The sequence below is a fragment of the Antechinus flavipes genome, chromosome 1 (assembly GCF_016432865.1).
Source record: "Antechinus flavipes isolate AdamAnt ecotype Samford, QLD, Australia chromosome 1, AdamAnt_v2, whole genome shotgun sequence".
NCBI lineage: Eukaryota > Metazoa > Chordata > Mammalia > Dasyuromorphia > Dasyuridae > Antechinus > Antechinus flavipes.
Genome location: NC_067398.1, coordinates 12,176,172 through 12,190,848, shown reverse-complemented (window position 1 = coordinate 12,190,848; position 14,677 = coordinate 12,176,172). Strand labels below are relative to the sequence as shown.

The window sequence follows — 14,677 nt, the reverse complement described above, 5'->3', positions numbered from 1 at the left end:
CCATTCCTCTTCATGTTAATGTCTTCCCTTCATTGTTCATCCCCAATTTATTCTGTCTATGTCTTGTTTGTACAAAATTGGTTGCAAGTTGTCTCCCTCATTAAACCAGAAACTCCTTGAGGGCAGGAACTGTTTGAGGTCATTTTAGACCTTTCTTTGTCTCCCCACTATTATGTCCCATGCCTTATTAGGTTCTCACTAGGTTTGGCCCAATCCTGCCAGACCAGGTGAAGGGGCCCTAACTTGATTTTCCCAAGTGGGACTATCCTTGGTGGGCACAAAGAGTTATGGTTCATGAGTTTACTTTCCCTCTCTCTCATGATTAAAGGGGAGACCTTCTTAAAATGAAGACCAAGGACGGCCTTAATTGATGGATCCTGGAGCAGGATCTTCAGCAATCAATCCATCAGTGCCAGACTATTAAGAAGGACTCTGGCAAGAATCTTGCCATCAATGACTGAGAAAGACCCCTCCCTCCCACCCATGACTCTCACAGGATGGTCTATTCCCTTTACCTTAATAGAAGTGGATAATGTGTGCATCCTTGTACTCTCTTGCCTTATAATCTGGAAAATTTCAATCAGCCTTTGTATGAGCAATGGATCCTGCCCCTCACCTTGTAAATCTCGGCTGAAATAGAATCAGCACCAGGTGCTTTGTCTCATGAAAATAGTCTAGTGGTCTTCAAAACCACTTCCTTAGTTGGAGCTTCAGCTGAGGAGTGATTGATTTCAATCGGAGATAAAGGATCCATGGCTTCAGCATTGACTGAAGACTGTTCAGCCCCATGAAGTGTTTAGCCCATCTATCCTTATCACTAATCAATGTGGTTCCATCAGCACTGAGTAGTTGAGATGCACCCTAGGTTTGTGGCCCATAAATAGCCTTCAGAGAGCGCGACTCTGTTGGGTTGGCCATATTGTTCAGATGCCAAATGCACGCTTGCCAAAAAGATGATTTTATAGAAAACTCACACAGGGCTGGAAAAGGTGAGGAAAAGCAATACAAGGACGTTCTCAAGGTCTCTCTAAAGTTTAGAGTGGATTGTATGGCACCGGAGATACTGGCACAGGACCACCCAGCATGGTGTGCCCTCATTGGAGAAGGGGCTGTGCTCTGGGAGCAGAGTATAATTAAATTAGCTCAGAAGAAATGCAAGATGCCCAAAGTTGGAGAGCCCACCCCAAATGTTCATAGGGACTATTTGTGTCCTACCTGTGGCAGAGCATTCTAAGCTCACATTGGTCTGATCAGCCACAGTCGGACACACTGACTTGATTTGGATGTTATTTGATTAATGATATTATTTAGGCCCTGTTCTAAGACCAGAACTCTGAAAGAACCAAAGAGTCTGGCCCTTTAGAAGCTTATATTCTATTAGCAGACACGGCATCAACATGGAGACATTTGGGCAGAATATGTGAAAAATGAATACGTGATGGTTTTGGGACAGAGAGGATTAGCTGGTGGGGGAGGATAAGACAAGGCTTCCGACAAAAGGCCACTCCTTGGATGAGGAACTGCCTAGTCCAAAGCCCAGAGACTGGGATGTGTGCTCTCTCTACTCTCTAAAAATCAGAGCAGAGCTTGTCAAAGTGTAGGCTGGGGACTGACTCCCAGGTGTTGCCAAGACTCTCTGGAAATATGTTTTTATAATCATCTTAAGACATTTAAATGTATAACATGCTAAACACCAATATGTCCCACAGACACACAAGCTCTTTGGGAGGGCTCCTCAACAATTTTAAAGAATATAATAAGATTCTGAGACAAAACCTTTTGAGAATTGCTGTCTTAGACAGGTTGCCTAAGTTAGGTGACTAATGTGGGAATATCAAGTCAGTGTGAGTCAGAGGAAGGAACTTGGGTCTTCCTGGTTCAAAATCTGTTGCCGTGTCTTTGCAGTATATTGTAACCTTTCATCTGACACATATTAGAGATTTAGCAAAAGTTACCTTACTACTTGCATCTACACTGTTGCCAAAGTGGTTTGCCTTAAGCAAACACTTAATGATGTTACTCATCTACTCAATAAAATCCAGTGGCTCCCTAGTACCTCTAGGATAAAATATTGCTCATTTTAGCTTTTAAAGCCATTTATAATTTGAATCCAATGTTTTTCCAACTTCATTGTGCAGAACTTGCCCTTCCACAGTCTGTAAATTAGACAGTTGATTTTCTCTCTCTCACACATACACACAAACACACACAAATACACTCCACCTCCTTCTCTGTCTGATGGAAGAGGCAACTAAAAGCAATTAAATTCTATTTTGTAACCAATCAATCGACCAAAATGTGTTAACTAATCGATTGGTTATAAAATGGGATCTTATTTTCATTTGATGGACCCTAATGGTGGGTGTCTGAGCTGTTGCTGGACAGTGATTTCTTCTGGGAGGGGAGCAAACTGGAAGAGGCAGCCAAACAGGTGGAGATGGGGGCTGCTGCTTCCTCCCTGAGAAGGAGACTTTCTCAATAGGGTAGACGAGGGAAGTTAGCCAAGTCCCCTAAGAGGCAAGTGATTGAGAACCACAGCGTTTGGCCAGGCCGCCTGCCATGTGGATAAACCATAAAGCCTATTGTTTTCCAATTATGGAATTTGGAAGCCCACAGTTCGGGAAAATTGAAGTTCACTGTTTTGACTTGATCTTTAAGTTAAGCCAAGTTCCTGGGATCATAATTTCAACCTGCGTGAGCACTTGGCTCTCTTCCGGAATCTGGCAGCATCTCACCCCCATCCCGATGCCGACTTGAACAGAACTGTAGTCAGATCCAGTTCCAAGGTCGAGCTCAGATGGCATTTAAGTGTTGGGGTAAATGTAGTGGTGAGTTTACTGCTCTATCCTGGCATAACATATTTATGGCCGGATCCCTGAGTTTGACACAGCGATCTCCTTTCTTTGGATTCGAAAGCTCAAACTGTCAGCTCTGGGTTCTCTCAGTGCGGGCTAGAGCAGGACTAGTGCCCTACATTTCCTCAGAGTTCTCAAGGTTACCGGTGAGGGGTTTGGGGTTTCTTCTGAAGCTGATTCTTCAACCCTCACTTGGTGTGTCCCTCCTGGTACCAAGCTTCCAGTATCATCCAATCAGTGATTAGCACACCAATATCAATAACCTTGATTTTTTTCCTTCTTCATGGCCTCAATGCCCGTCACTCTGCCTGGCAAACAGCAAGGGCTTAATCAAGGTTGACTGACATGGAAAGACTCAGACATCAGATGCCGTTTTCCCTCGTCATGGTCCTCCCCCTCTGCCAAGAAGCAGGATGAGCTGGCTTCTCATGTTTCCGTTTGAAGGGCTGTTTGCTCATTAGAGTTTGCAGCATTCTAGTCCCATGATTTGCTTATTTGTGCTCCTTCCATCTCCATCGCTGTAGTCATCATGACCTTCTGCACATTTCCCTTTGCCTCGATTCCTAGAAGTCTTCCAGGCTTCTTTCTGTTCATCTTATTATATGCTACAGCCCAGTAATGTTCCATTGCATTCACATCCTACAGCTTTCTTAGCCATTCCCATTTAGTGGATAGTTATCTCATTCCCAATTCTTCCCTACTACAAATATATACATATACACTGATATACAAATATATATACTGATATAAATATGTATAAATTTATATATTATACAAATATTTATATTTTATGTATTATACAGATGTTTATATGTATATTTACATATATTATACATATATATAATACAATATATATACAAATATATATATATCCTGATACACATATTTATGGCACCTCTAGATTAAAGGATGGGGATATTTTTGTCACATTTTATGTTGACATAATAATTTAGAGGACATCAGATGGCAGATAGAAGTCAGGAAGATCAGAGTTCAAATGTAGCCTCAGATACGTACTAGCTGTGGGACTCTGGGCAAGTCACAACCTCAGTCTGTCTTAATTTCCTCATCCTTAAAATAAGGATAATATTAGCACCAACCTTCCAGTCATTGTAAGTATAAAACACTATTTTAAGGCATTTTATAAATTTTAAAGTTCTATATAAATGCTATTTTTAGTATTATTTTTATTAATACTAGATTGGTTTTTAAAATGTCTTGACAAATTCACATCTCTATTGACAATGTGCTATTTTTTCACAAATCCATTGAAAAAAAATCATTTCCCATTAGGGCAAGAGCTATCTTTTGCCTCTTCTTTCCTATCTCCAGTTCTTAGCACAGTGCTTGGCACATAGATGCTTAATAATTTATTTATTGATTGATTTTAGCAATAAAATCAGACTCATGGATCATTTCAGAAGGAAGATCTTTTTAAATTGGATTTATTTAGAAGGATCTTGAAAAGCCCCAACTAGTGAGCTATCATTGAAGATTTCTCTGTGTGTTCATAGCCCAGAAAATTAAAAGGATTTGATTTGCCTTGGCTCCTTCAATATAATTCAATATAATATAAAGAGCTATAATTAGTTACTTTGGTGTTTCAGATAGGCAGGAAGGGGAAAAAACACTACTAGAGAGACTGGTAAGAGTTGAAGACTGGCAAAGAGCTACTTTGGGCAATGACCACCTGTGTGCTATCTGTTAGCATCCCATTATAATCAATTTCTCTGGTTAATAAGGTGCTTAGTTTAGATGTTCCTAAGTTGCAAAGAGAAAGACTAAAGGTATTTTATGTGTCTTCTAAATTTCCATGTTCTTTGATAGAACTCCAGACACCTCGCCATAGTTATTGCTCTGGATGCAACTGATGCTTTCCTAAACAGGGGATAGAATGAATATTTAGGCTAGTGGCTTGAACATAGTAGGTGCTTAATAAATGTTGATTTGAAACCAGCATGGAAACATTAGAGAGATGTTTACAAGACCCTGGGTATATAGGTATATAAAAATGGTATTCAAACCAAACATCTATTGATAATAAATGATAATTTTGCAATCTGCAATTCAGTTATGAGATCCCATATGGAGTCACGACCCATAGTTTAAGAAGCTGGACCTTCACTTATAAACCTGATGACATGGTACGATTGGGTGAATGGGGATTTTTGAAATGAATTAGAAACAAGTTGAAGTCCTTCGGGATGATTAGTAGCAATGACAATTTGAAAGTAACAATGACAATAAGACGTAGAGACAACCCCAGGGGACATGAATCTGGCTTCAATAATTTGAAGGACTGCTATGAAAAGGGGAGGGAGGTAAACTCTTTCAACCTGACCCTGGAAGACAGAACTAAGTACCATTGAGTGGAAATCATAAAGTGACTAGAGTTAAACTTAAAGAAGAGCTTCTAAATCATCTGAACTGTCCCCAAGAGAATAGGCTGCCTTGGAATCAATCACTAGACTTTCCTCTATAGAGATCCCCAAGCAGAACTCCACTTCTATGTAGAATTTAGTCTTTTGCAAGGGATTAAGTCCTTCCAACGAACTAGTTGCGGAGCATCCCCGGCATGCATCCGCCAGAAAGAGCAGCACAGATGAGATACTGGCCCAAAGGCCAAACACATGCCCTCGTGACGTTCTGAACCGCCTGAGAGGCAGTTCAGAATCATGGTGGACGGGGGTGGGGTCCGGCCATTGTCAGCCCTTGAAGTATGTTCCATTTCAGGGAGGCCACCCCGGCGACGCCTTTGGCTCCTGACCTCCTTTGTGCTAAAGCAAACAAGGTGGGCTCCGTGGGCGATTCCAGTCCAGGTTTCCCTGCCTCCTTACATCTTTCTTGACATATGGCCATTGAAAGTTGGCCACGGCCTTTTCCCCAACCACAATTAGAGATGTTATCTCCATGATATATAGTAACATCGTTTATATTTACATTGGTCAACTGTAATTGGATATGAAATCGTCAGGGTTACCTTTCCCTCTCGATGGTATCTGCAATAATTTATATGTTTGTAAGAAGTCGGAATTTAAAAAAGAGGAGACTTCCAAAGAAGAGAGACTCCCAGACCTGGCCTGCATTTTTTCAGGGGGACACCAAGATGGGAAAACCTGATTTCTACATCGGCTCAGAGTTAAACTTTTAAATGCAAATAGAAATGGATGCACGATAGCGGCAACAAGCTTTTATAGCCTCCCGTTGCTGGGGGCTCTCATTTGCTGTTTTAATATTTGAAGTGCAGTGATTTCACCAAGAGAAATAATACCTTAGGAAAAGGGAGATGGCCTGTCCCTCGCCAAGGCTGATCTCAGCCAAATCGGACCTCTCCTTTTCTAATGTCTTGGAAACCATATTTTCCTTGGGTTTTATTAACTGAGGAAATATTAATGATCAAAATGATGAGACTGGATGATATTTTTATTGAAACTGAGCCACCAAGGGAGTGAGAAGGCCTTCATCCCTGATAGCCCATGTGCAGCAAAAGAAACTGCTCCAAAGAGAGCAGAAGCAGGAAGGCAGGGACCAAAGTGAGGCTTCTGTTTTGAGGGCTTTCTCTCTCTGAATTCTTTTCTCTTCCTCCTCTTCTCCCTCCTCCTTCCTCCTTTTCTTTCTCCTCCTCTTTTCTCCTCTTCCTCCTCTCTTCTCCTTCTTCTCTCCTCCTTTCTCCTCTTTCCTCTCTCTCTTCCTCCTTCTTGTTCTTGTACTTCCTCTTCTCTCTGTCTTCTCCCTCTCCATCTTGTCCTTTCTCCCTCTGTTTCCCCTTGTATGCTAATTTATTACCTTCTCATATCCTTGTCTTCCGAAGCCCTCCTAGGACAATTCCCACCAATGTCAGAACCCCCCAGGCCAGAGCTGATCAATGACCCACTCCGTGACTGCTTCGGCTGCAGCTAACAGTTTATGCCTTTGACTGATGTTCATGAAGCTGCTCTCCCTGAGGCATTCTGGGTTATCCTCCTGCCTCCCTGCCCGGGAGCGGGGGCTGTTGTTTGTGCTTACATGTGTGCACTCAGTGCTTTGCACTCACATGGACAAGAGGTGGGAAGTGGAGTGCAATAAGGAGAAATCATTTAAAACAGCTCATCAGCACAGTAGATAGAGTATTGCTCTGGGAGTCTGGAAGCCCTACCTCTAGCTCCTCAGATACTGGCTGTGGAATCCCCCACAAGTGGTTCCTTGTTACTATTAACTCCATTTTAGAGATTCTCTAGGGAAATTGGTGGAGACTTGCTCAGGATCACTCAAATAGAACGCCAGCCTCAACTCCAGAACCAGAATCAGAATTTGGACCAGGAACTCATGAGGGCCAAGAGGCATCTTTGACTCAGTGACAGTGGATAAGTCACTTTTCTGTGTTGTTTATAAAGCCTTTGCCTGCATCATCTCATTGGAGTCTCTGGGAGGTGGGGCTGGAGGTGTGGTCCCCAAGTGAGAGAGATGCGTTTCAGGAGAGATGCTCAAGAAGCAAGGACCTTTCTGTTCTGGTCAAGGGACTGTGGGCTATAATATTGTCTTCGTTTTTAATGCTGAGGCAATTGGGGTTAAGCGACTTATCCAGGGTCACACAGCTAGGAAGTGTTAAGTGAGGCCAGATTTGAACTCAGGTCCTCCTGACTTCAGGGCTGATGATCTATCTATTGCACCACCTCGCTGCCCCACTATTGTCTTCTAAGTGTCAAGCCCTGCACAGATGTAGGCACATAGTTTGGGCACTATCAAGAATTAGTGGCCATCCTTGGCCATTTAGGAGAGGATATCAGTGAAGAGAAACAGAGGGAAGAAGTGGGCATAAGGGTAGCTGGGTAGATTTGGAATCTGCCTGGATCCACATCCTCCTTCCATTGTTCATGAGCTGTGATTCTTGAACGACTCACTCAACTTTTCTGTGAGTTTATCTGCAAAATGGGTCCTTGTCTCAGAGGAGGCACCAGTCAGATCATGTGGACAAAGAACAGCAAATTTTAAAGCTTACTACTTTTTGTTATCCATAGCATGAGGGCTCAACCATCTACCAGGACATATTCAGGGAATGTTACTGTGTCCTTCCCGGTGCCCACACAAGAGCAACTTTCAGAAATAATAGCTTCTATTATGATTATTTTGGGGAAGCAAGCAGGGTGAAGTGACTTATCCAAGATCACACAGTTAGTAAGTATCCGAAGTTGGATTTGAATTCAGGTTCTCTTGATTCCAGGGCCGGTGCTCTATCCATGGTACCATCCAGCTGAGCTCGTATTTTCAAAGCCTATCATGGTGCTTTATTCTTCACCACCTCACTTGGTTTGCTTTCCAATCTACTTTTTCCCCACTAATGAAATCTTCCTCATCTTCCAGTTCTTTGTTTCAGCCTGTATAGAGTATTGCTCTTAGTGTTGCTGTTCCAAGTGCTAAGAAGCAGAGAAGATGCACCCATTTCCCCCAGTGCATTGTTGGAATAAATGTTTGACCAGGAATATTATTGAGGGCAGAACGTTCTGGAGCCTTTCTCACAATTCCCCTTTCTTTGCATGGCATTCTTCGCCCTTCCTCATTTTTCTAAAATAGACATGTGCCAGCCAATTTCAAGAATGGCTGTGAATTAGAAGCTTATTCTGTGGGTATTTAATTTTGGATTTAAATGACTGCTTTGGGGATCAGAGTGTTAGATAAGGAAGTCTGGACATGGTCACATTTCTCCCAAATTGAGATCCCGTCTGTGGAATAAGATGAGTGGGAGAGAGAAGTATGGCCATCTTTTTGTGCTTAATATTTGAAGCTCTGCTGGCCAAGTCATCGTGGTCTTGTCTCCTGTCCTCGTTCCTGCGAAGAAGGCAGCAGAAGTCAAGTGGAGATATTCTTGGATTTGGAGTCTGAATTCCAATTCTCCCTTTGTTCTTTACTATATAAACTTGAAGCTGTCCCTTCTCTCTTATCAGTTTTCTCATCTGTGAAATGAGTCTTTGGATGAAAGGATGTCTAAAGTAAGTTCCAGCTCGAAATCTATGAGCTAAGGTAAAGTGATCATCATAGTAAGGAGAGGTCACGGTAAAGTAAATATGGCATCGTTAAAATTTGGCCACCCAGAGGCTTGGTTCAAGGCCTCCTTTCCTTGATACCAATTTTTCCTTTTTCCTCAAGGGAAAGCACATGACTAGAGTAATAATTCTTGGTTATATTCCTGTTTGGGAGATTTGTAAAAGAGGTTTTTAAAACATTTTCAAGCCTTAAGGTGGCTTAATTTTCCTAAATAATGGCAGTCCACTGTGTGAGCAAGCAATGGTGTGATACCTGGGAAGCCAATGCAACTCTGATGAGATGTTACTAGTTCAAGGACTTGTGATTTCTTGATATAGAACCCGTCCCCATCAAGGAAAATCTGAACATCACTTACTTGTGATAGTAGAAATTAAAAGTCTTAATCTTGATTCAACCCTCACCCCACTCAGCTGCCAATGTTTCTTCCAAATCCCTTGCTTACATTTTGTATCTATTTACATGTTTGCCCATTGGTTCAGACAGTACATTTCTTGGTGATAGAGATGGCCCATTTTTGTCTTGGCCCCGCTCCTAGTCTAGGGTCTGACACTTAGGTGATCAATAAATTCCTGTTGTTTGGTTGATTGGCTGATTTGTTGCCTGAGGTTCAGGGACTTAGTGACCTGCTTAGTGACCTTGAACAGGTGTAAAAGCTGGATTTGGTCCCAGGTCCTCCTGATTCATAACTTACCCCCCCCTCTCTCTCCCCCCCATATCCCTTTGCCTTTTAAACTATCCTTTCATTTATCAGATGTAGACCTACTAAGTAGGAATTTGTTTTGCCCCTTGGGTACTACATACATAGTCATTAGCTAATCCTTTTTAGAGCTGCTTTAGGGAATCTGAGAGATCTCTTGATGAGATAGTCTCTCAATGGATTAGTTAGGATCTAATGTCTGTCCCAGCTCCAATATCCTGTGTGAGCCTTTGGTTTTGTTTTGGGAGAATTTGTAAGAAGTCTTGCATGACATGAACTATCAGAAGAGGCTCTAAAAGGTCTTTGATGACTTTGCACTCTTAAGAAATGGCAGAAAGGATGTGCCAGAGGTCTCTATAGCAGGGCCCATGATGGTCTGAAGGATGCCCATTCTTGAGCTACCCTGGTTTGGGAATGCTTTCCATGTGTTCTAAATGTGTTTGCATTTGAAATGTTTCCACAGAGAGAGGAGGAAGGGGGAGAAAGTATGAGCAGGGCCTTTTATGGGCCTGAAAAAGCAGTTAGGAGTCTGTTATAAGCACCCCCTATTCCATCCGTAGGCCATTGAGAGCTGGAAGGACCGTGAGTATGTGTGTGTTGCATGAACAAGAACAGCTGGGGCCGCAACTGCTGGGGATATTCGGTAGCACAAGAGCAGACTTGATTACAATTGCATCCTCTTAATGGAGATGCTCCAAGACTTTCCTCTTGATGTCCAGGAGCCTAGAAGCCTTCCAGATAGAACAAAAATTACACAGATTTTCATTCACTCAAAGGCAGGAAAAGATACTCTTTTTCCTTTTTTACCTATTAAGTAACAATTAAATTTTCCACGTATGTAGGAAAAAAAAAACTTGACCCTCGGCCAAATTTTCCCTTTTCCTTATAGATGGGATTTTATCAAAGAGATTGGTTTAAAATAAAATGGCCAAAAAAAAAAACTATAAAACTTTCTCCCTCCCCCCTTTTTTAAGTGGGAAATTCATTTAAAAAAGAAAAGACAAATTCGGGTATCTTGAGACTCAATCCCTGGCAGGCTGGAAATGACCTGAAAGGAGTGTAAATTTCCTAATGCATGAATTCTGGCCCACTGTGGGTTGGCCCTCTCAAGAAGCACCCCAGTCCTGCGCTCCCATCTTGTAATATTGTGTTTAGTCTAATGTAAAATTTTGTTAGTCTATAGGCTCAAACGAGTAATCTAATTAGCAGATGATGTTGGGAAATCCCTACTGTAATTTGGCATCAGAATGGAAAGGCGGGAGAGGGGACCCTATCTGTATTTGACAAGCAACATCCAATTATACCTAATGGAACAATTACCTCATTAGGAGGGGGCTTTTACACTCTGCACAGAGAATCGAAGAAGACCCTTGACCAGAACATCAGCGCGAGATGAGCCGGCCCGTGGAAATTTGGGCCACCCTTATCCGGCTCCTTCAGCCTGATCGAGGTCTAGGGGTCCTTCGCTGTCTTTACTGGCGATTTAAAACATTGGATTCGGTGCTGTTTCAGTAAAGTGACCTGCCTCTTCTAGGAAAAGAAAGAGGGGGGCTGGGGGGCTCACAAACTGGGGTGGGGAGGAAGAAAAGGAGCAGAGCCAGCCCAGCCCTAAAGCAGGAGGCCTCTTCCTAGCCCATATGAATCCACTTACATGTAAATTGCTTGTCTCTCTGAATTAAGGTGAAGGTTATGAAAGAACTGCTTTGCTCTGTTTACTGGGGGATTTTTGACAGACTCTTTCCTCTTTCAAGTAAATTTGGCCTAAGTCCATAGTCAGTGGAGTTTTAAGTAAACTCCGCTTTTGTTACATTAACAAGGTTATAACATCACTGGGGCAGATTCCAGCTGCATGAACTGAGCCCGAGTATGAGGGGCTGAGGGTATAATTAAAACCTTAGGGTGGGAAAGTTAAACTATCAAATAAAATTGGATAAAAGGCTAATTGTCCAGAGCAACAGAATAGGGCTTTTTCAATGGCTGTGAAATAAAGAGAGTCAGAGGCTCGGGATGGGCCCTTTGGGTCGGACATTGGAGGGCACCGAGGAGGAATCGGGGAGACCGTCTCGTGATTGAGAGATCTGGAAGGAGAAGGGTGGGCACCCCAAATATTAGGGCTTCTTGCTTCCTGAATTTTTTTCAAAGGCAGTAAGTAGCGTGTCAGCCATAGAAGAGCTTCCTTTGAAGAACAGGAAGCATCGTCACATGGGTCACCTGGATTGAGACAACCTAGGATCCCAAAAGGCTGCTGGGCTTTTGGTCCAAACTGACCACCTCCTATTTTTAAGGCACCGTGGGTGAGCAGGAAGTGGAAGCATTTCCGTCTGTGCCTTTGGGGGCCCCTAGGCAGATGCCAGGCAGGTAGAGGAGAGGGCTCACTGGCACACCCGCAGATATTCCCAGTGGCTAGGGATTGCAGCCCACACTCAGCTCAATGAATTGTGAAGGCCCATTTGCTTTTCATTAGGAGAAGGAGAGCTCGTTGCCCTGATGGGGACCATGTAAAGTGGAGGTCACTTGGCATCTGCATCCCTATGGCATGGGCGGCAAAGGATGCCTTTTGCCTGGTTTGCCGAGGTCCTGATTTTGCAGGGTGTCTGCTACTTGGGAGACGTCAAGCGTCAAGAAGCGGGGCTTCAAGCAGTTCAGTGTTCCTGAGAAGGTTGGGGGTGGGCAGTAGCAGCAGAAATAAAAACGGTTGCACAGGCAAAATGACTCTGGGGCGTAGAGAGCTCAGCGTGTGACCGTGTCCCCTGCAGTGGCCTTCTGAGTCTCCATAGAAGGCTGCCTTTCAGTGGTTGTTCCCTTGGGTGGGGAGCTTCTGAAAAAGGGACCTGAAAAGCATTCTTTTTTGCAACGACTGAGCAACCATTGGAGAAGGGTCAGTGCTGGGGTTCACTGAGGGAAGCGCCATCTGGGGCACCTTCTCCCCACCAGAACTGCCCTCAGGTGCTGGCTCCACTCACGGTAAGGAAAACGGGGTGAACCAGCAGGCAGAGGGAAAGTGGGGTGGATGACTGAAGTTTTCAGAGTGGGACAGACACCTCTCGTTTCAGTAGGGGCAGCTATGGTGGAACAGGGAGGGTGTGCCAACCGAACCACTCGATCCCTGGGCAAGGGTGCCAGGCAAGCAGATGGGGGTCCACGAGTCCAGCAGGCAATGGGCAATCTGGGTCAGCTCTAGGATGTGATTGATTCCTCATCAGTACAATGGGGAGCTTCTACCTCAGAGGGTGGTGGGGAGGTTCAAATAAGATGGCAAACTTTTACATAAATATATATGTGTATATATATGTACATATGCATGTATATATGTGTATGTGTATGCATGTATATGTATGTACACACACACATATATAAATGGATGCTGCTATAATTTAATAATTATAGAAGTAGATGCTGTTCTGATTTATCATCACCATTAAAAGGTTGCATTTTCAGTATTCGGTTGCATAGTGGGTTCCATAGGTTTGGAAGTTTTGCTTTTTTTTTTTTTTTTTTTGGCACATGTGATATAGATGTGCTGTGAATTTTAATGGTCTCTGATTTCTTGTAAAATCAGTAAGTATGCTTTATGGGAGGGGACCCATAACAATGGAAGATGGCTCTTTTCCAGCAGAACTGAATTCCCATTGCTCCGCTAACATTCTTTTGGAACAAGAAGTGTTTAGCCTTTTAATTCTGATGAAAAAGTCCTTTGGATGATCAATATGTAAACTTTGAACAAAATTCTCATGCAGGGTAAAATCAGTAGTGGCTTTGGTTGTTGTTTGTTCCAGACCTGTATTTTTTTCAAGGAAGGGAACTCCCAGTGTGATTTCTTTCTTCACTGAGAGAGATGACTAGTTTATTTGTAACCCATAGTCTCAGAGCAGGTGTATTAAGTGTGTGTGTGTATATGTGTGTGTGTGTGTATGTGTGTGTGTGTGTGTGTGTGAGAGAGAGAGAGAGAGAGAGAGAGAGAGAGAGAGAGAGAGAGAGGGAGGCAGAGAGGCATAGTAGTTTGGTGAAATCCCCTTTTCAGAATAAAGTTTTAAATGTATAAAAAAAATTTTAGATAATAAAAGAAATAAAAATGTTAAATAGTTATCTATCATCTCTCTCTCTAGTATGTATCTAGCTCTACCTACCAAGTTCTCAGAACCCACGTTCAGAACTCCTTTGTTACAGGATTGTCTATGGGCACTGAATGAATGAAGTAAGAATTAAGTGCTTACTGGATCCATGCAATGCTCAGTGCAGAGGGTGCAAATAGGAAAGTCAGACAGTCCCTGCCCCCTAGGAGGTCATACTCCAAAGGGGAACACAGCATTTATGGAAGGTTCCAGCTGCATATCCCATGGTCCTTAGGGAGATGTTAATGCCTCTTCTTCAGTGTATTTTCCACTTGTAAAATCCTTTCAGTTTCTAATGTTAAAGTACCTGACAGAGGGGGACTTGGATGACAGGACTGTTCCTTTGCGGGTCTTCGGTTGCTTCAGCCGTTGCAGGAGGGGCCGTTATGCTGTATGTTCTCAAGGGCTGCTTCCCAGCTCTGAGGGCGGTGAATAGAAGCATCACAGCTCAAGGCTTTTGGTTTGGCTCTTGGGCCATCTCCATCAGGGTCTGAGGGGAGATGCTGCCCGTTGGGGGGGTAGTTGTTTGGCAGTCGTTGCTCTGTGGCGATGAGTAGGGTGGACTCCTTCCCTCGGTGATGGTTCCAGAGATTGAGTTGGAAGCAGATCTAGTGGTTGGGGGGATGCTGCTCAGTGCCAGGCTTCTGGGTTTGGGGGCCTGGGCTGCTGTTATCAGAGTCTGAGGGGAGATGGCGATCGAGGAGACAGCGGTGGTTTGAGTTGCCTGGGACATCTGCCTCCTGCTCTCACGCAAGGGGCATTGTTGCCTTAGCTGGCCCAGCTTGCCAGGGAGGTGACTTGTCCTTGGTAACTCAGCCACCGTGTGTCAGGGTGAGATTTGGACCTTGGTCTTCCTCATGCTTTGTCCACTGTGCTATGCCCTTCTCTTTCATGAGTATCATCTCTTTTGGAGTATTCAGCCAACTTTTCCTTCTTAATTATAAATTAAGTTCCTTTTTACATGTATGGAGGTCATTAAAGCATCATGTAAT

General features: G+C 43.4%; 1 protein-coding gene across 10 annotated transcripts in view; it reads left to right on the top strand.

The window, feature by feature from the left end:
* Positions 1-14,677, top strand: part of ERC2 (ELKS/RAB6-interacting/CAST family member 2) — a 985,497-nt gene that overhangs the window by 572,005 nt on the left and 398,815 nt on the right. The gene's annotated exons all lie outside the window — the stretch shown is intronic.